At 39.0% G+C, this 23066-nt stretch overlaps 1 protein-coding gene across 3 annotated transcripts in view; it reads left to right on the top strand.

The window, feature by feature from the left end:
• The window catches only part of LOC110837603 (G protein-activated inward rectifier potassium channel 3), a 61955-nt gene that overhangs the window by 3658 nt on the left and 35231 nt on the right, over positions 1-23066 (top strand). The gene's annotated exons all lie outside the window — the stretch shown is intronic.

The following is a 23066-nucleotide window of genomic DNA, read 5'->3' as shown; positions in this document are numbered from 1 at the left end:
GTTTGGAAGAAACAGAAATACACACAAGCACATTCACGCACGTACGTCAATGGACTGGCCAGACTGTCATGTGATGTTGATTTGGCCTTGGCAGCGATGCCAAGTTGGAAGCGCTGCCAGACGGATGCCAGGTGCGATATATGACTACTAAATTAATGCATTGAGTTTGGCCGAGATGCTGGCAGCTGCGCCATGGCCTCCCGTTGGCATCCTAGTGCGATACCGCCCTTATTCTTGTATTTTAGAAAGATGAAAGCATTTATCCTGATGGTGCGCTTTATATTTTTGCGCTTATGTTCAATTTTACGCGAGGTTAAAAAGTTTAAAATGTTTTCCAAATTCTGCAGTGCATGGATAAAATGAAGAAGAAATGTCATATTAATGTGCAATATCACCGAAAGTCGCTGCCGAATAGTTAGTACTTCTTTGTATTCGGAAGGTATCCGGTTCAAGTCTTGATCCGAGTCCAGCTATCATGATTGCGGGTTTCCTCAGTTCCTCCAACGAATTCCGGGATAATATATTACAGCTGTTCACAACAGCTTCCTCTCATATGTTTCCCAATTCATTATTCACCATAGTTTAAGCTATGGCAGCATTGTTAAATTGGCCACAAATAAAAAGTCAAATACTGCAAACATGATGGCGTCGTGGTGCTTTCTGTCTCAGGTTCACTCATATTCTGCGTTTTCCTGGACGTTTATATGCAAATCTATAACTGCACCTATTGTTTTGTATGGCTGTGAAACTACATATCTCACATTAAAGGGTCAGGAGGTCAACAAAACTCCGTGGGCGTGTTGGCTATTACTTAGTGTGACTGTTTCAGATGCTTGATATTCGTCAGTTAGGCAAAAACGAGAAGGAATATTCTCATCTATGTTCTCACAAAGTAAAGTAAAGCCATCCCGTTACATGTCAATGTCGGCACTTAAGGGAGGGGGGGGGGGGGTATAGTTCCTATTCATTCCTATCGTCGGCACTAGACGGGGGTGAGTGGTCAGCGTCAAGCCCCGGCCACGCCTTACCCCCGAGAAAGGAATCGGTGCCCATTGTGCAGGAGGCTGAGTGGCCCCACAGCCGGTCTGGACGCAGAGGCTAGAGAAGAAACTACTGTCTCTGACAGGGATCGAACCCCGATCGTCCATCCCGTACCCAATCACGAAATTTGATTGAGCTACCAGGCTCACTTTTTCACAAAGTGGTACCTGAATCTGGCCAAGAACATCTTTACAGTATGAAAGAAATGCCTTCACAAGGCGCAGTAGTCGTCTTCTGATGCTACTTCTCAGCACCGAAGCAAATTATAACGGTGTCAGTAGAGCGAGTTATTCTTCAATCTATCAAATAGTCAAGGGATCACCCATCTTCCGTTTGTAAAACCCAGTGGTTAATTACTGCATTCACGAGAGCCTGACGCGGGTCCCTATCCTGAACCAGATCAACCTAATCCACATCGTCACACAGTATTTTTTAAAGATACATTTAATGTTATCCTCCCATCTACTCCAATGCCCAATAGCAGTCTCTTTCGTTCAGTTTTAAGACTAAAATTCTGTATGCATTTCTCATTTCTTACATGCTTCCGACTGAGTAGTTATTCAAAATTACGCGATGTGTTATCGTTCTAATGATTTTCATTTTGTGTCCAATTTTGTTCGTTTGTTTTTTGTTGAAAATTTCGCGAGGAGAACAACATGGTGTGTACCCCTGAAATATAGTGAGTCATAAGAGATAGGAGGTCGTGTTTTTGCGACATTCTGTCATCGTCCATGAAAATAGCCACCTTGGCAATAAGAGTGGCTTTTAAGCATGAGCGGTACCATCAACACAATGAACACTGAGGCGTAGATCGCGTGGCGCCTCGCGTTAAGGCAGCAGTGGACTCGACGCAGGCTATTTTAATAGTGGAACTCTCTGCTCACTGCAAGTGACTGGTCTTTCAAGAGACTTTTCTCTATTCGGGAATGGGGATTGGAATTGAAATGAAGGTCCTAACTTTCGTGGCTCAGTGGTACTCCGTACAATGGAACACAGCAGAACGCTCGCTGCGAGCGTACGCTTCAACTACATGGTTAACGTCTGGCTGTCTGGATCTGGCTAACGATGTACTTTCTCTCATCGAATCTGTTGTATTCCAGCTTATGACGCACCTCTGAACCACGAAAGTAAGATAAACGACTTTTAATTTTTGTTTTTCGAAGTGTTAGCTCGGCTAACACGATTAACTTGATCCTCCGCCCCAGGTTACTATGGACTGTCGCAAGGGGTGGCCTGGATTCTGATTTGACGCAAACTCAAAATAGGTTTGAACTGAAACTTTAAAGTGTCAGAAATGTCGAAATATCCTCACTGCAGCATCAGAACGCATTAATTGCATGTCAGAAGAGTAAAGCAAAAGTGGGGTCTTTTACCCCCCCTCCCCCTCCCCCTCCACACACACTTTAACTAAATTGGAAATTACAGTCTATGGCTGCCGACTGTTCGCTCTTAAAGTCGGAGAAAAGCCATAACAAATCTGCGATTTAATGTTCATACGGCGGTGAAGATGTTGATGGCTGTCTTCTGGGTTGTTGCGCCGTGTGTTTACCGATATTTCAGAGGTCCTTGCTGCCTCCATCATCGCCATTCTACCAGACTACACGGCGCAACAATCCAGAAGACAGAAATCTTCATACTCATCGTCGTGGAAACCTCAAATTCTACGTAAATATTCTATTGTTAATGAATAGGGTATATATTTATTTATTATTTCAGTCTATACACAAACTTAATTTTAATTTTTAAATGTTGTTGTTAAAATTAATATTAAAATTAAAATTTAGCGCTTTTCATCGTTATTACGATGTTACATTTCAGCGCTTATTATTTTACGACATATTTCGATGCTATTGCATCATCCTCAGGTTTTTATTGTTATTTTGTACAAAACAAATAAATCAATAAATGGTTGCATTAATAAATATATATTAGTTTTAAAGATGAAAATAACAATAAAAACCTGAGGATGATGCAATAGCATCGAAACATGTCGTAAAATAATAAGCGCTGAAATGTAACATCGTAATAACGATGAAAAGCGCTAAATTTTAATTTTAATATTAATTTTAACAACAATATTTAAAAATTAAAATTAAGTTTGTGTATAGACTGAAATAATAAATAAATATATACTGAATTTCAACACAAACATGACGCATCTAAACTACAAATTTAATGAATAGAGTTTACTCCTTAATAACTTAAAGCTGTGAGCACAGGTGCAAATCTCCAGCGAACATTACACCGTGACGTTCAGAAAGACGTTACACGTTAGTTACGTATCTGCTGTAGAAATCTCCGTTATTTTTAAGAGATATTTTGTTTTAATGAAAGTAATTCTTTGAACTTCAAGAGGACTGAAACTCAGAACTATCGAATGAAAGCAGTGAGTTATCACGAGGCCACGAACAGTTACATACACGTGCATACGCCCTACTTTCTTTCACACCCCCCTCTGATTTTTATTACTAATAACGAACCTTCGTAAACAAAATAGCATTCCACTTCGTCACTGTACTCGACTGCTTAGGGTTATTTCTGTAGTTTCTTTGAATTCCCTGTCTAGCTTTCGGAGACGTATTTATTTATATGTTTTGGCAAACACCATTCTAATAAAACAGTCTGATGTGTGGCTTTCTTTCAAATTGTTTGTATATTATTAACTTTGCTCACACAGTTAATGTCTGTGGAGTAATTTAGTTTTGTTAGTAACGATTTAAACGAAGAGTTAAGTCGTCTCTTGCGGTCGTGTTGTATGTAGGCATCAAAAATCATTATTACATTTGAGTTTTCTGGGAGACGTGAAACTGATTTTGTACGCTCAGTTTGTATGGCGAGTATAAAAATGTAAAAGGGGTGCACTGGACAAGGTGTCTTTTCGGTTTATTTTTTGCGTATGTAAAAAGTGAACTTGAAAATTTAGTCTGATTGTGTTACGTCATCTTTAGGACTACATAATGTTTGTGTGTTTGAACAGAAGTTGTTTGGCCAGACTGAAACTCTGGTGTGTAGCTTCTGAAGTAGTGGGAGAAAGCAATTTCCTGATCGCCAGCTGTACGACAATAAAACAGGCTGCTTACTTTGCCAATCATTTTCATCTCCGGATTTAGTAATTTGTGTAAAAGCCTGAAGAGGCTGTCTTCTGGAATTTTGCGCCGTGTAGTCTGGTAGAACATGTGCGACAGCTTGTAAATAAAACATGACTTAAGATCTTAGACCTAAGTTTCAATATTTATTCACCATAATCAAATTTAAATTTCTTTCGAAAGACTGGACACTGAAATTCGAAGATGTGTAAGGTTGGGGAATTGAATTTTAGTTAAATCCGAAGCCGATAGTCTACGCAGTCCGGCGCAAATCGCGCTATTGTCAGAGACTGGTGCACTTATTGTTCCGAAATAGGCAGTTCGTCGAACTCAAGTCTCTTTCCAGACATTATAGACGCTGGCAACGCCAAAAGGTTCTAAAAAACTGCAAAAAGGAATGATAATGTAAGCAAAGGCTAACTTGGAGAGGATGTTTTAAATTGAATTTTCTTCAGTCAAGCCGTCGATTGTGGAAAAAAGTGTTTGACGTTTTCAAAGAACAGAAACCAAACACCTTAAATACTTGTGTTGTAATAATTGTAATCCGATAAAATAAGGGCCCCGCTTCGATGATAGTTATGTACGAGATTCAATCCAAAAGAAAATTCCATTTCACTGTATAAAGTTTGTTGCTGAAAACAGAGCGCGCAAACCGTGTTTTAATTTTCAACATTGTCGTATACCTCTATACATGTTTGTCATCCGTGTAATCAGCTCTGAAAATGTTTAAGAAATTCTAGTCTAGTGTTAGGTCAGCGTGTTCCCCACTTGTGAATTCCTGTGTCCGGAAGTTCTTGATTGATTAATACTGGGCACAGAGCATTTTTTTAGTGACTGCCCGGAGTCAGATTGAGATAAACCAGAGGGTTTCGGGAGCAACTACATATTTTTCAGTGAAGAAGAAACTTCATTTTCAAAAACATGACCTTTGTGTTGCTGTTGTCAGGCACTGGGATCAGAACAAGCATATGCAGTTGCTAACGTCTGGAAGGGAAGGGGTACTTAAATAAGAGCGGATGAACGGAATTTAATTTTTAATTGGAGCTTGTTCATTATAGAATTGATCTGTAGAAGACTTCTCCTATTGAATTTCTCAAATTCAAAAGTAATACATGTCCCATGTACTGTGATTGTGACTACATAAAATTGTTGGGATATTATACGATGTTTAGAACGTATAAGCAGATTTCAATCAGTCATCACAGACTGTGAAATAAAGGCTATGTGATCGGAATACAAATAATTAAGTAGGAAGACGTTGAAATTTCATTGAGTTGGAACAGGTAATAAAGGAATATGGTGAAACCATAATGTTCGTTATTGTAAATATGTTCACTATGAAATCCTATTAGAAGCCGTTTATCTACTTTACATGAGTGTTAGGGAAGCAAAGATAACAAACACACTTTGCTTTCCTGTTGTGAAACGAATTTTTATGTACATGCTGCACCCTTTAAGCGGCCCGTAAGATAACTGTCCTCTGTAAATTCTCAGCGGCCTCCTAAATTGTAAACATGAGTAGTCATGCCTGGGACCTTCATCGTTTAAGGTGGAAGAGTCATGGGCGTTTAAGTTGTGAGTTATCGACGGCAAGGGAAACCCCACCCAAATGTTGCCACTAAATTGTCATCTCCCTCCAAGTATTTCGTGTGTAGGAAGGGCACTTTTCCAAACATACGACGTCTACCTTCAAAGAGTGGCAATAGACCAGAAATAACGACATAATATTATACATTCTTGCGTAATGATGCATTCCAGGACTAAAATATTGTTCTGTTTTTACATTACTAATGTCTGTAAACATAAAATTCTCTGAGATGATAAAGTTGCGTCATATTGTGATAAATATATATTTGTTTAAAACTTGTCCGTCTAATCACAATTTAGATTTTAAAATATTTAAAATACCATATGATGTTCTCTATCGAAACATTCGATTTACACTAGAACATCATTTTTTCTCACGACATGTTTCAGTTCTTAAATGAACTATCTTCAGATGTTTATCAGATATCTGACTAAAATAAAATACAATAATATATATAAAAAGTTGCATTTAAGAAATTGTATTTAAGTTTATATAATTTTAATTGTATACACTTGAAGATAGTTCATTTAAGAACTGAAACATGTCGTGAGAAAAAAATGATGTTCTAGTGTAAATCGAATGTTTCGATAGAGAACATCATATGGTATTTTAAATATTTTAAAATTTAAATTGTGATTAGACGGACAAGTTTTAAACAAATATAAAATTCTCTATGGAATCATGGGATCTCAAAGTAAGTGACAAACAGCATTAAGGTTAAGGACGACATCCTTATCTAAGGTTATTTTTGTGTGTAGACACAATGCAATGAAGGCGTATGGGAGTAAATACCAAATGGAGGTGGTGAGCTTAGTAATCCTGCTACCTTGCACGTCACTAGATAAAAGATGGTAGTTAGTATTACCTCTTCTTCGGGGTGAAGATGGTGGAGCTGCGTAGTTTCGAAACATTGGTGACCACCTGCATGATTATCACTTGGTGTCACAGCCCATAGGCCCACTTCAAATCGAGACGATCTGGCCCAATTTTCATGTCAGCTCCCATTTGCCATAAAAAGAGCGAGACTTCATCTGTTCTGTAATTTAGGGTCGTCAGTTTATGTATGCTATTATAGCTTACAAAGGTGATTATGGTAAAGAAGAATTGAATATTAACAAATTAGATTAATATGCCTCGCGTTCGCATTCGTACCATAATTTTTTTTATTTAATTGAGGATATTAGAGCAGGATGTGACACACGGTGTTCCTTCTATGTGAATGAAATCTCATGCTGCTGCTGCTGTTATTTGGTACTGTAGCTTCACCTGTGCAATATTGGTATCAAATTACTTCCATTCGCCTTCCTTTTCCATCTCATAGAACTTTAAAGGAAACTATTTTCATCACGTTAATAGAATTTATATGAAATACCTCACGTAGTTTATTCCAGAAGCAGAATCTATTCAGAGGTGATTTGTGCTATTAGCTACATTCCTGAACTTGCAGGTTAGAATATACAAAGGGAATTTCTATTTACGCGTAAAGGGACATATCAAGAACTAATTTAATCTACTAGCGTCCTTTATAAGCTGACAGTTGCTCATTTGGCTTTTCTCACAGGAGTCCGCCCCTGGTCCGTGTCTTAAGGCAGATGAACCCAATCCATTGCCCTCATTGTAGTTCTTTTTCATCTTTTCATGTTTTCCGACTAAAACCTTGTGCGCATTTCTCATCTGGCACATGCGTCTTACATGCCCACCCCTCTAATCTATTTTTGATTTGATCACTCTAATAGCAATTGGTGAACGGAACCAATTATGAAGCTTCTGTTATTACGAGTACAATCCCTTAGTATGAGAGGTAAAGTTTCACATCCAATGAAGGACAACATGTAAAATTATAGTTTTGTTTATTTTTATGTCATTTTTATATGCGTAGTAGTGGGGAAGACAAAAGATTTTGAACTTAATGGTACCAAGCATTAGAAGAATTTATTATGCTTCTAACTTTTGTTTGAATGTTTTATATGATTCTGTCGTTCTCAAATATTTGATCTTTGCCAGATTTTCGAAGTATTTGTTAGATATTCTACTATTTTGCTCTGCGTTTGGTCGCGAGACATAAACATATACTTAGATCTGTAGGTTTTTGCTTTTAGACAAAAATCCTTGCTAGCTTTTGTGTTCTTTTTAATGATAGGCATAACCTTTTTATGTTTCTGCCCAGCGAATTAACATCGTAAGTCTAGATCAGAAGCTGGTGCATTCCATTCCTTTCCGTTAGGCCTAGCTCCTGATTTTCAACACGTACAAAGCCTCACTGAGATCTCACCTTACGTCAAAGTGTTTGCTTTAATTGTGTCCATCCTGGGGTGATAGCTGTGTTTTATTGTGTCGAGATGGGGCTGGTAAAGGAGAGAAGATCTAGGAGGTGCTATTTGTGGAAGTGTTGGCCGGTTGTTTCGTCCGCCCCGGTTATAAACTTAGAACACACAGACACTTCGTGCCGTGAGGTCTGTCACACTCCTGCCTCATTATGACGTCCTCCTTCCTCTTTCCTCTTTCCTCCTTTTCCCCGTATTTCCATCTTTCCTTCCTAGTAATTCAGAATTTGATTCCTGAGGATTACTTTGCATATTTTATCGCATCCAAGAAACACGAGATCGTCCTTCAATACTGCGATCTTCTTTACGATCATGAAGTAAGTGGCTCTCAAACTGTGGTCCGCGATTGTCTGTTTCTGTTTGTGAGGTTATGAAACTAAGGGGAGAAACTAGCTAGCCGACGCTGCTACCAGACACAGTTCAAACTCATGCAGCCGGACAAGATATGCAGCGGCAAAGCTCTAGACTTGTATTCTAGAGGTACTCGACTCAAATCTATGACGGTTTACTGCTTATTCTCAATGAGATTTCTCCTGAATTTTCTTAGTCCGTTCAGCCGAGTAGCTGGAAAGAGCATTGAAATAGGTCATGGTTTTCTCCTTCCGAGCGATAACCTCTCACCATTCATCACCATCCTTCCATCTCATTCTACTTTGTATAACATTTGTGTCTTCTTTGCACGAAATGCGTGAAATGAATGCCTTGCGTGTGTATCTGTCTGTCCGTCCGCGTTATTCATTCCTGGAATTATTTAGCGGTTGATACTGGCGGTCTGTACCAAAATTAAAAGAATTTTACTGTAGTTCGTATCGATCTCGTATGAACACAAATGTCAGTTCTAACTTTTATCAGTTTTAACATAAAAGGATCATCATACAAAGAAATTTTAAGGGACATAATGTGTGGATCTGATAGGGACCTACAACTTTTAGTTACAATTATTTTCGATGTAATTTCCGCCCTTGTTTCTTCGTTATTTAACTGTAACTAATTGGCAGACATTAGCTCCGCACAGGTGACACAAGAACCAAAACATTTTTTTTGAAAACTAGTGATTTAGGCCAGGAGAGACAAGACAAGACAGATGCCCCAATTTACAGAATGTCTTGTATAAGTAGACAATTCAGGGCATTTAGAAGATTCGCCCGAGGCGTCTATTCACAATGGTTTTTAGTTTAGTTTTGTTTATGGACTGTCCAAGCTAATGCAAGAACGTTTCAATAAACCATGAAAGAAGCCATCTTAGCCACCTCTCGAATGCGTGTGAGACACAAGAACTAGCAACAGCAAATCAGTATAAGAGATTCTGGATAAGTCTAGCTATTAATACAGCACTGAGCCCAAGGATTTCCTGTTACATTTTCTGTATCTGGTTGTTGACTCTTTTCATAGTCTGTAAACCTCAGTGGCTTCGGAAGTTGATTTAAAAATCTTCAGGGGTCAGGTCGTTGGTAATGGAACTGGAATGAGAGTTGTCCAAAATGCTAGCATGGTCATCACCAGCTCCCTGCTTCTTCCGACGATGAGTCCACACGCTGACTGAGACGTACTGTTGTAATAGGGAGGCTGGTGTCTGTGGACCAACGCACCCTGAAAGATAACAGTATTTTCACGCTTTGTCAGTCCACGTTTCTTTCTGTTACCACGTGAGTTTACAGTAACTCTTAAGTAGAACTGGATCCACCGATTATGGCCGATGAAACTTGTAGGGAGTGCCCAATATGCGGACCACTCAATGAAGGAAGGAAGGAGTTTCCGTCTGTCAGTACAGTCTGTGTCTGTGCCTGATAATTGTTGTCTTGTGACTGTGCTGGGTTAACAACATGCCAACTGTTCCTTGCAATCTCCTTTCTGGTCACTGATAACACCTCGTATCACAACACTCAGACAGACAAACCACCGACGTCTTAATCAAAGAAGGACGAAATGAAAGCCTGGCTATTGGAAATAAACATCTCATTTTGTGACAACGTGTTGAAAGCTCAACTGTACGATTTCATCAAATTAAATAAGTCAAAGCACAAATATTATGTGATTGATCAGATTTTAGCAGACAACGAACGTACTGTGCAGAGACTTCCGCTGTACCATCCCGATATAAACCCCATTGAACTTGCTTAGGCAGAAGTAAAACAATGGGTCGCAAGCAAGAACATAGCAAATTTATTATGAGAAAGAAGACATAATCGAAGACGCTATTGAACGTGTTATAATTGAAGATAATTTAGTGAACAGCAGCAGCGGTAAAGATGAATCGAGTGATATGTCAGAAAGCGATGGTCTGTGAGGAGTGGAAGAATTGGAAAAGGACCGAAGAGTTGTGAAGAAGATAAAATTATCTAATACTCTCTGCAGAGTTACTTTTCTAGTGATGTGTAGTGTAGTGAAATCGACTTTCCTGTGTTACATACCGTGGTGATATTTTGTTTGGAGTGTACTCTACGCGGCCTGCTGTCATCCCTTCCAGCAAACTTCTGGTAAGTGACTCGCTCCGAGGTTCCATTTCACAGAGTTCAGCGGCCAAGAACGCTGGAACGCAGTATACACATTAACTTCGTGGACGTGGGTCGACCTGAGTCCCTATATGGTCGTAAAATCTGCGTTGGGTATTTCTTTTCCCCATATAGGGCTACTCTACTTCCACTAGTTTAGTAGTAGTCTGACTTACACGCTGTGAAACTTGGTGATTTATGGAGGTCGTCTGATCTGGTGTTAATGATAGAGAAATATGAGAGTCTTCTATGGATTGGGAATGTAGATAGGATGGGGGCAAGTTATGTGTAGTTGATTTTCAACGTTTCGGAGGAACCTGTCGCCTGCATAATTTTACCCTGGAGATGGAGACGATATGTTCCTCTGAAGTCTATTAGTAATCACCTACAAGATTTTCGTACAAGATTTTTAACTTCGTACTTTTCGACTTATCCGATTAATTTATCCGGTAGGGCGTCTAGTGGCTACTGGATTTTTCTGGCCCAGGACAGAGACCGGTGGAGGGCTTTGATTAATTCGGTGATGAACCTGCGGGTTCCCTAAGCCATCTAGTTAGTTAGTTAGTTAGAGCGTCTAGTAAGTATGCTGGCAGTAGGAATTTAATCAGAGTTTAAAAGCCCTATGGATCTATTGATATTATCTTTGAGATTTCGAGGTACTAAATCTGCCCAAGGAACGGATATTGCTGTTAAATTTAATTCCCTGTGTGATTATCACCGTGCTTTTACACAGATCGGCCCTACCTGTATGTAAGTATCTGTTGTGGAGATTAGGGCTCAGCTGTTAGTTTGCATTTGTCTGTTGACTGTGGGACTTCGACAGGATGCACGAGGTGAGAGTCGACATGACGTCAGAACTTAACAAAAGAACGGTCGTCATGGTGAACTGTCAAAAATGATAAGTACATGGATGTTATCGACACCTCAGCCTGTTAATATTCATGAAAAGAGAGGACTGTATTAATTAAATTGCGTTCAGCGAACAGTTCTTTGGGCCCGAGAGGGACGAGGCAACAGGAGAATTGCACAGTGAGGAACTTTATGTTACTCTTCACCCAGTATAGTTAGGGCGATCAAATCAAGGAGCGGGTGGATGGGACATGTAACACTTTTCACTTATTCTGTGAATAAAATAGGCGAGAAATGCATAAACAATTTTCGTCGGGTAATCAAATGGGAAAAGATCATTTGGGAGACCTAATCTTTAATGGACGAATAATATTAAAATGGATGTTTTTCGGTAACCGGTGACTTGCGGTCTGTGAGACTGAAGCGTTAACAACTTTTCTTTTCTGAGAATATGGCGTTCAGTGTTTTGCTGTTCTCAATGCCTTCTTATTGTCATTTATTTGCCTACTCGTATTTACTTCATTTCCTCGGTCGTTCGAGAGGTCGAAGTGTTGCTGGGAGTGAAAGTGAATGCACAATTGACAGCGACGACAGCAGGAAACGTCTTGAGGCAGAGTGACAAAACCACAGAGTTTACCCGTTGCAGGTTTACACTAAAACAACTTCCTTTCGCCATGTATTATATTAGAACGTAATGTAAACTATCAAAATGTGTAGTTTTGTATATATTTTTAAAGAAAAAGGTAAACAATATATAAGCCAAATTTAAAACTTCTTGGCGATGGTGAAGAGTCAATTGAATAAAAATTTTCTTGGATATTATCCATCGTCTAGTAAATATAAAACGTATCTCCGGAGATAGGGATTAGCTCTATCTAGTGGGCCCAACTGTGTAGGAACCTGAAGACGGAGATAGAGTCCCATCTCCGAAACGTCATTTTACGTTTTATATTTAATAGACGATGGATAATATCCAAGAAAATTTTTAGTCAATATATAAGCCAGTTTCTGAATTTGTTTCTCTTTGTGAGAATTCTGAAGAAATATTTTAAAACTATTGAGAATAGGTACTAATTAGTTTATTTTAAAAGAGTCACTGTCATATGTACGCCACTTAAGATATACAGTGGTGGATTTAAAATTCACTTGCATATAAAATAAATCTGGTGTTAGATAGGACTACCAGAAATCGTTCAGTCTCTCAGACCTCACGTCACTGCTCAAGGCTAAAGAAATAGCATGCGAGGATGTGAACTGAATTCAGCTGTCTCAGAATAGGGGATAGCGAGGGATTTTGTGAACGTGGCAATAAACCTGCAGTTAGTTGGACTGAAAATATTTGACATTTTTATTGTTATTCTTTTGTGCTAACTCTGTAATTGGCTGCTGCAGCTGTTAAGTTAGCACGTTAAAATAAAGAATTGAATTGAATTATTGTTGTTGTTGTTGCAGAGCGAGAGTAAAAATTGATGAAGTGCGGGATTATAAATAAAATATGAACATTGTCACAAGCTGCTTTGGTCTTCCCTCGGGCCGTATTTGTTCATCACTTATACCCGATTCATAGCAAGAGAAGAGCTTACAGTTCATTGTACGGGCCACAAATGCGTCGTCACTGGTCCAGTTGTCGTGTGGCAATGAGGATTGTGAAACCTTTTTTATGTAATACTGGTTTGTAGTGAGGTTGCGTTAGTTCGCACATTACCATTCCCTGCTCTCTAAGAACTCGTTCGACATCATGGCACATCCCATTCAAAGTCGCTTTATCTCTGCGGTTGGCACAGCGTAGTAAAGTATCCTAGTGACCGACCATTTATTTGCAAGGTATTGTTCTTTCATCTGAGTGGGTGGATGGATGGATGAATGAATTGTTCTTCGTGTTGTTAAATGTTTAGAGAGATGAGTTTTTCGAACTCAAAGTGCTTAAGAATATCAAACTATCTCTTTCGTCTTAAGAACGTAGATTCTGGAGAATTGCCAGCGATAATAATCTGAACGTATGAAGTGTCCACATCCAGACCAGGATGGATAAGTACGGATATGAAGTGGCTACATGCTAGTATGTTGCATTAGACTAATATGTTTGTGTTGCTTGTCGCTACAACTCAAAAGATCTTTGCCACGTATGTTATCCATGACAGCCACATCAAAGTTTGTATCTGGAAGGATCATTCATTCTCGAATCTTATCTTCAGCAGCAAACTGTCATTTTACAAAATACTTCATGAGACATTTGAATAAAAATTTCCATGGATATTATCCATCGTCTAGTAAAATATAAAATCCCATCTCCGAAACGTCGTTTTACGTTTTATATTTTATTAGACGATGGATAATATCCAAGGAAATTTTTATTCAAATGACTCTTCACCATCGTAAAGAAGTTTTAGATTTGATACTTCATGGGAGTTCTAATGTTACTGGAACCACTCAGCGGCACATTTAAATTGAAAGTTCAGAAGAAACTGTTTCTCGCTTATACATGATCGTCTAGCACTTTCGTTCCCAAGCTGTGTACTGCGGAACTCCAACGTTTCAAGAGGCATTTTCAACCATTCGAATAATCTCTGTTGAAGAGTGTAAATTGTGAAGATCCTCTTCAGGCATTTGTCTTCATTTGCCTGTTACTTAGTCTCTCCTAGTTTCAAGTACTCTGCTCTCAGCACCTTCAGTCCATATTTTCCTCCTCACTCGCACACAAAAAGCAGATGCAATTATAATTCTCTTATATTTTAATGGAAGCGTTTTTAGATAGGAAACGGAAATTTAACGTTTGTAACTGAATGGTAGCAAGAACATACCTGAATTTAACCTAATCTCAATTCACTCGTGAATGTACTAAGTTTGCTATAACGGAGATTTAAATCAGGTCGTGCATTTAACAATTTTGTTTATTTTTGTGAATTATTAGCTGCTGCTACACTGAATAAGATTACGCTTAACTGTAGTGGCTGCAGTCTCTCTTCGGCGTCAGATGTGTTCCTTAATATAAAAATACTCCAGTCGCCAAGGCAGGGAGGCGACCCAGCTAAGGCCTATAACAATTATTTGCGTCACTTAATTTGTAGAACAGCGGTACGTTTGGTTCAGAGCCCGGGGAGGTAGGTGGGCGACGGTTCTGGAGTAACCTTGTAGTAGTACTTCACGAACTTAGATCATGACGAGGCTGCTGAAATCGGAATTACCAGGATCCGGTCCAAATTTCACCATTCGCGGATGGAACAACGAACAATGAACCCTCCCACCACTGTGATTGTTGCTTTCAGCACTGTTGCACTGTAAATACAAAGTAAGACGCCTGAAACGACGCGTCGTCGTGGGAACTTCCCAGATACAACAACTTGTTCGTTGCGGTTAGAACGCTGGCCTTGTAATCCTGGGGTCTCGGGTTCGATTCCCGGCGGTTCCCGAATTTATAACTTGTGTTGGGCAAGGCCGTGGTCTAGGCAACACGGAGTTTTCCTCCGTGGCATCCCAACAATTACTCCATTCACACACAGAAGAAGGCAATGGCAAACCACTTCTGGATCATCTGCCAAGAACGTATATGAACAGGTCCCAATCCGAGAAAAGGATGGAAGGATCCTGTTCATATGGACCTGTCGTCAGACAGAACACTACAAATAAAAAAAAACTACAAGGCGCTAGTGGACAGAAGACAGCCACTTTCATACTCACCGCCATGGGAACCTGAAAGCCTATAATATCAGATTAGTTTGCCGTAGACAACGGGCGGTTTCCATTATAATATGGGTGTGGGTGATGGGATATTTTGAACATTTTATATAACAATTTTTTTAATAATGTGTGCGAAAACTTCTGCTAGAGTCTGTAATTATGGTGATTACTATAATGATAATAATAATAATAATAATCGAATTTTACACAGAATGTACAATAACTCTCAGTTCTATATTATACTAATAGACCCAGTGATATGACAAAAATACATCAGCAATATGCAGAAAATAGTAGATTAATGTATAAATGCCAGTCGTGACTCCAGACAGGGAAACAAATTGGTCTGGATGTACTGACCTCAAGTTTTTGGACTAAAACCAGAATGCGTGCCAAAGGACAAGCAAGACGTCGCGAAGTGTAGTAGTGTGATCCCGCACCAAGGGAAATCGTCAAGAGTTATGAAGGATCTTGATATATCACGTGCAGGTGTACTAGGATGCAAGAATAACTTTGCAATAAGATAATGGCATCAGCAGTAGCTGCAGGAGCCAAGAACTTCATTGGGCAACTGGTGAGGGCTGCACAGTGAGGCGTGTGTCAGGTCTAACACCGCTTAAATTACTGACTTTAGCGATGCGATTTGTTTTAGATGGGGATCATGCCTAAAACACATAAATATGACAGAATTGCCATTTACGTTAATGGGATCTGTTTCTCTATACTGGACAACGTTTACTTCTAAATTGTAACAATTATTTATTTTAATGTTTCAGTTTTTATAAAACCATCATCAGGTGTAAGGTGTTGTTTTTCTTAAATGTTATTAGATGTACATATCGGCCAAAGATGTAGGAGTGGAAAAACAAACATAATGAAACATCACCAAAATACTACAGAAATCATAATTGAGTTTTAAGTTCTTAGATATATTTTACACCTGATGATGGTTTTATAAAAACTGAAACATGTTGTGTAAATGTTCCGAAATGTAAATCGATCAATCGATATGGAACATGAATGATATTTTATTATCTTAATTATAAGAAATTTTAAATATTGTGATCAGACGGATTAAAATAAATAATTGTTATAATATTCACAATATGACGCAATTACACTATCTTCTAAATTGTAACTAACTAACTCAATGGAATACAGTCAATTAAGAAGTCAGTAGCTTCTTAGGTAGTCACGAATTTTACAGAATGTTATGGCACCAGAAGTTTTAATGCCGTGTTCACAACTGCCCGCCAGATGAATTCAATCCACACCTCGAAACTCTGTTTCTTTAAGATGAATTTTAATAGGATTCTCCCGTCTACGCCAGGGTCTCTCTTCACTCCAGGCTGTCTAACTAAAATTTTGGATTGTATTTCTCACCTCCCCCTGTTCTCTGTTAATGCACAGAGTGGTTACAATTCCTGTGCTGTATTCTGGAAAGGTGGCTGAGGCCTTCATTCCCAAGCACGAGGATCTAAACCCACGGTGAATTAGTAATGGTTTTTAAAAATTTTGAGGTAAGATGCCTAATCTCCGAAACCGGTATCAGTCTGTTAGTGACGTATATGGAAATAATCGTTGTTTATTCTGAGATACAAAGTAGTCCGCGTAGTCCGTACGTACACTAGGCTATGTTTGCTCGGTGCCGAGTTATTGAGTGCTGAAACAGATGGCACACTTAGTTTTTGCTGTCCTTTACAGAAATAAACTGCATGTGTTCTTATCAAAAACACTGTCTCATCGCCGTGATGACGGAGGCAGTATGACCTCTGAAACGTTGGTAAACATCTACCAGACTACACAGCGCAAGAACCCAGAAGACAGAAATCTTCATACTCATCGCCCTGATGATGGAGGCAGTATGACCTCTGAAACGTTGGTAAACATCTACCAGACTACACAGCGCAACAACCCAGAAGACAGAAATATTCATACTCATCGCCCTGATGATGGAGGCAGTATGACCTCAGAAACGTTGGTTAACATCGACCAGACTACACAGCGCAACAACCCAGAAGACAGAAATCTTCATACTCATCGCCCTGATGATGGAGGCAGTATGACCTCTGAAACGTTGGTTAACATCGACCAGACTACACAGCGCAACAACCCAGAAGACAGAAATCTTCATACTAAGAATCGCCCTGATGACGGAGGCAGTATGACCTCTGAAATGTTGGTAAACATCGACCAGACTACACAGCGCAACAACCCAGAAGACAGAAATTTTCATACTAAGAATCGCCCTGATGACGGAGGCAGTATGACCTCTGAAACGTTGGTAAACATCGACCAGACTACACAGCGCAACAACCCAGAAGACAGAAATCTTCATACTCATCGCCCTGATGACGGAGGCAGTATGACCTCTGAAACGTTGGTAAACATCTACCAGACTACACAGCGCAACAACCCAGAAGACAGAAATCTTCATACTCTGATGACGGAGGCAGTATGACCTCTGAAACGTTGGTAAACATCGACCATACTACACGGCGCAACAACCCAGAAGACAGAAATCTTAATACTTACTTGGTTTTCGCACAGGCAGGCCTACTATTTATTTTCTTATGAGAGTTACCAATTTTAAATCAAGAATCATTCCGGCCACAGAAAATCTTGTTTAAGAACTGACTTTCAGTCCTCTTTCTGTAAAATATCTGTTTCCGTTTTCTCGATTCATTAGCTTTAGTGACTTGGACAGATCTCTCTAGATATGGTTAGCACATATTTTCTCCGCTAGCCGTTTCGTCGAGTAAAAAACTAGCAGTCGTGAGCTTAAAATAATCGCTCTTCCTGGCGTATGTGTTTTAGAAGTCATATTCTTGTTATCCGTATTTTGTTTCCATTTGAACTCTTTCACTTATTTCTTTGACTGTTCCTGTTAACGAACTTACGTGTATTTGTCAGCTGCAGTAGTTTCCAGATCCAACTTTCTGCATATTTCCGAGACTTTTTAATCTCTTACATCCGATAATGGTAATCATAACTTTGTTTGTCTATCTTACAAAAGTTTTTTTCTAAGATCAAGTTCTTTTTATTTGTACAGCACATCGCTTTGTATTAATTTCATAAACTTTATTCCAAACTCCAGTCATCTATAACAGTTTTGTAAGGGGACTGAATTAGCTTCAGGGAAACAAAATATAGTGCCGGAATAAAATTTCTGCATTGGAATTAAAAATAACTTTAACAGAATTAAGAGGCCTGGAATCTAAAATATGCGCAGATGTGGGATCAAAGTTGACGTCATTCGAAATTTAGTGTAATTCAATTTATTCATCCTTTTAGAAACTCTTTACTTTTACCAGGCGCAAATAGTGATATTGGGTTACAGCTGATTAAAGGTGTGTTATAAAAAACTAAATAATTAATTGCTATATTGTACCCACTGTTCATTTTAACCATTTAAAGCATGCAGTTTATCTAAATAATATTTAAAAATTCGGGCTCTGTATCAAAGAAAATAGAACGAACGTCCATTACGAAGATCAATTGCTTAATGCTGTTCAGGCTAATAACCATAAGAAACTCATAAATACACTCTGGGAACAAAGTGCAGAGTTACTGAGTGTTAATGTTGGTAGTACAGTTAGTTACCAATGTGATTTAGGAGTTACAGAAAACCCAGTGCTATAGTCAATACTGCAAGTTAAAAGGTGCTCAGATTTCGTAAATGAACGTGTTTAATAAACTGCATTAAACGGCGCGTCATTAAATATTTTACTTATAATCAATTATGGAAAGTGATATAATCGTTTTCGTGTGTGCGGTGTTGAGAATTAGTCTGTCACAATTGCATCATAGTCAGATGTTTAATTCAAATTCTAGCAGTTGTTAAACCATGAATCGTAGTTAATAGCACTCTTGTAGAGTTAGTTTAAGTATTCGAAGGTAATTTTCTCGAAAACAGGCTGTAATGGAATGAGATGTGACGTGGACGTTTTAGGATGTGCATTGCTTTTGCGAAAAGAAGAACACAACGAAAGTATCGGTAAATAAAGGTAAAATACATCATACAAGAAAGCAAAATGTGATATTTATTCTTAGGAGTTCAACCAGTAACGCATGGTTTGAATGTTTTTCAGTCATATTTCGCTTTCGACCTCAGCCCAAAACGCTGTACGTACACAAACTAGCTTATCGCTAGAGCTGTGATTGGTTAGGAAAGCAACACACTGTACTTAGTACGTGAGTATTTTGAGTCACCATGCTCTGTTATGTTTTCATGCGTTATTTGTAGAAAAAGAACGAAAACAGGGACTGTCTGGATATCCGTCTTTACGTACATTTTGTGTACGAGACCGTTCGAACACTGCGATGAAATCTGGTTCGTGACTGGATACTAACAGTTGCCTGACATTTTATTTTCTTTAGTCCAAAACGGCTTTTCGTGCAGACATTTGTAGTAGCCGCGTTAACTGGTTACCGTAGTAAACCGACGTTTCGGGAACAAACTGTCCCCATCTTCATGGTTCTGATGTGACTGGACCCTCGGAAGTCGCCTGTCGCCAGGCCAAAGTCTCAAATCATGCGGTAAGACTGACTCCGCTCCTTCCGCATAGCCTACAGCTCTCAACGAAACCACTTCCTGCATTATGAAGGAAATACTTCTGTATGAGTCTCACTGGGAGCAGGGGGCAAATTAAGAAATGCCACATACAGAGATGTGGGATGAAGTAGGTTATCGGTATTGACAAGAATGGTCGAGTCTTATAATCTGCGTCATGATGATAATGGTGATCTTTTTGAATACAATTATGATTGATATTGAGTATGAACTTGCTTATACAAACCGGCGTCGTTTGTGTACCTACTTAAATATCGCAGTTATCCTATATTCAAGTCTCCCCCAGACGACGATAATTATAATGGCGTTATTTATGAACGTAATTGTGATTGAAGATTGCTGCTTCTGGATTGTAGCTTCGTGTAGACTGCTAGAATTTTACCGACCTTTCAAAGATCCTTGCTGCCTCCATCATCAGGACGATGCAACGTCGGTAAACTTCTACCAGACTACACGGCGCTACAACCCAGAAGACAGACATTTTCGGACTCACCGCCGTGGAAACCTCAAATCCTACTTATGATCGTAATTGATGCTGAGTATGAATTTGCTATTATACACGGTAACTATTTGTTTACCTGCATAAATATTCCAGTTATAGTAATCTGCTGTGTCGTTCTGGCAGTTTCGTTTTTGATTGATCCCCTACATAAAACTGTGAACATGTTGTCCATGTTCTTTGTTTGTATGTGAGAAGTCCTAGTTAAACAAATTACATTTTTATAGTGAATTTGATGTAGATTCCATTTTATTATACCTTAATGAATGCATTATTAGCTTCAACTCCTTTCGTCCTTGCTTCTAGAACCTCAAAAATTGCCTTCACTGTTATTCTACAGTTTTGAATACTTTATTCAGTGTGATGGGAGCAAATTACGACGAATTAGATCGTCTGTGTTAGACTCTTTGCTCTTTTTTTACTGTACTTCTCTTATGCTCCTGTTTTCCAAGTCTGCTCACGTTACTAAGACTACCGGACCCCTACATACAGGCAACCCAACTAATACGTGGCAGTTAAGTTGCCTAGCTTCGAGGGGGGGGGGAGGTTACACAGAATTAAGTGCTTGTTTGTTGATTCCCTGGGGTGTTACCTCATGCTGTTGCGAGGGACAACTCCTAACTTTATATCATGATATAAGAACATCTATCAAACTCATGCCATTACACTGTATTAGAACCTGTGTTGTATTATGTTTTGGTGCAGTTTTTTCATAAAATAACTTTAACAAAAATTCGTTCACCCATCATATGTGCTGTGTTCGTTGATAGTAAAGGGAAGAGGGTATAGGAGGAAAAGGGCGTGTCCTATTGTAAGGAATCCCAATATTTTTTTCGCGGTGACTGCAAAAACATTAAAAATATCAGTCAGGACGGCCTGTCTTTCAGCCGAGAACTGAACCCAGTACTTCCTGAATACGAAACATTGACTGCTTCATATCTTTCTGTCGGTAAAATGTTTCATTTTAAATCGATTATTTAACATGTTTTACAGCTCCTTTTATGACAACACAAATGCATGTTATTCGTATAATAAGCCAAGTGCTCGCCTCTGCTATATTTCTGGATTTTGTTTCAAGTTCGGTGTACAATGAAATGACAACTGGGACAACTGGTTAGAACGCTGGCCTTGTAATCCTGGGGTCTCGGGTTCGATTCCCGGCGATGCCCGAATTTATAACTTGTGTTGGGCAAGGCCGTGGTCTAGGAAACACGGAGTTTTCCTCCGTGGCATCCCAACAATTACTCCATTCACACACAGAAGAAGGCAATGGCAAACCACTTCTGGATCATCTGCCAAGAACGTATATGAACAGGTCCCAGTCCGAGAAAAGGATGGAAGGATCCTGTTCATATGGACCTGTCGTCAGACAGAACACTAAATAAAAAATAATAAAAATATGAGTGAAATCGTAGAAACTTCTTTCAGTATAACAGGTTTAAACGGGAGTGATGTATCTGTGCTTCATACAGCTAACTTGCTTTTTGTTTCAGCATTGCGTTTCAGTAATTATTTTGAATCCGGTATCTTTATCAGCAATAAAATATACCAACCTTTTCCCAAAGGATTGCAATATTATGGCCTGTTTCTAAACTTATGCGCAAAACAATTGAAATTTAGTTACTAATTATGCACGTGAGTCTAGTCTACTCTTTTTGTCATGCAAAGTAAGACAACCTTCCTTTTCGCGTCGTCCCAACCTTTACTGCAGCGGATCAAAGGTTAACGTTGTTGACAAAGAGACAGACGGTGAGTACTGTGACACAAATAAAGCTATAATTATAGCCGAAGTTGGCAGAGTCACGGTGTTATCCAAACAATAGAAAGCCACAACGAGACGCGAACCAAGCAAATAAAAGCATTTTCCTGGAACGCTAAGACATGACTGATTGCCTCAGCACGATAGGAAACTGATGCTTCTAAGGTTTTCGTTCCTACGCGTTGCGGTTGCTAAGCAGCCGACACGGAATCTGCTGTGTTTTCTGAAAGATTCGAACGAAATCTTGGGCGAAAGGGGCATATATATAGTCGTTCTGTGACACGAAACTGCACATTTATATGTGTTATTAAAGGAGCAGTAAAATACGAGCCTGAAATTTTGCGAAATTTGCCCAAAAATTCTGTCACTTTTAAAAAAAAATTGAGTTTATTTTGAAAGTGACATATTTCACACGCAGTGTGATTAATGTAACATAAATATTTCATTTCTTTCAGAGCTAAATAATACAAGTAGTATGAACAATTGCCCCGGAAATTATAATTCTGTTCAATTTTTACGATTTAATAAAAGACTACGCATCCTATAGTAACATTTCAAGCTATTGGTCATTATTATACTGCAGGTAAAGAATGTTCAAATTTTGTCGTAGAAAAATTTTAACTTATGAATGTGAAATAATAATTTAAACTATCGAAGCATTCGTATTTGAAGATGTGCTTAATTTAATTATTTGTAACAACGATACTACGTATTTCATATTTCTACACTCATTTCAGGTGAGTATCGAACATCGCGGCCGATTAGTTGGCAATCCTGCTGAAAACTCTAGAGGTGCCAGGTATAAGTCTCGGTTCAAAGACCGGCTATTCTGACAGGTTCTTCATAGTCTTCCTTAGTCCCTCGAGGGAAATTCCGGGAGAGTGCCTTAAATTAGGCCACAGTAGTGTAGGTAATAGTAGTTGGCGGATCGTGCGTTTGAAGTAACTGTCTTGAAATCGATGCACTTCTGAGGACAGACATGGCAAATGAGTATAAATTTCGTTCTTAATTTCAAATAAAATAATGGGTTTCTTCAGCGAGATCCTTGTGAGGACGTAAGGGACTGGATAAGTCTGAGGGCGCAGGAATTTAATTGGAACGTGTCTGACGGGCAAACCAACAGACGACATTAGCGGTTTTGGCAGGCCGAAGAACGTATATTTGTTGTTTATGAACC

The sequence above is a fragment of the Zootermopsis nevadensis genome, unplaced genomic scaffold, assembly GCF_977971745.1.
Source record: "Zootermopsis nevadensis isolate Lab colony 2312 unplaced genomic scaffold, Znev_1.0 Znev_ptg000003l, whole genome shotgun sequence".
NCBI classification, from domain to species: domain Eukaryota; kingdom Metazoa; phylum Arthropoda; class Insecta; order Blattodea; family Termopsidae; genus Zootermopsis; species Zootermopsis nevadensis.
The sequence above is the reverse complement of the archived record's forward strand: the minus strand, read 5'-3'. Positions and strand labels throughout refer to the sequence as shown.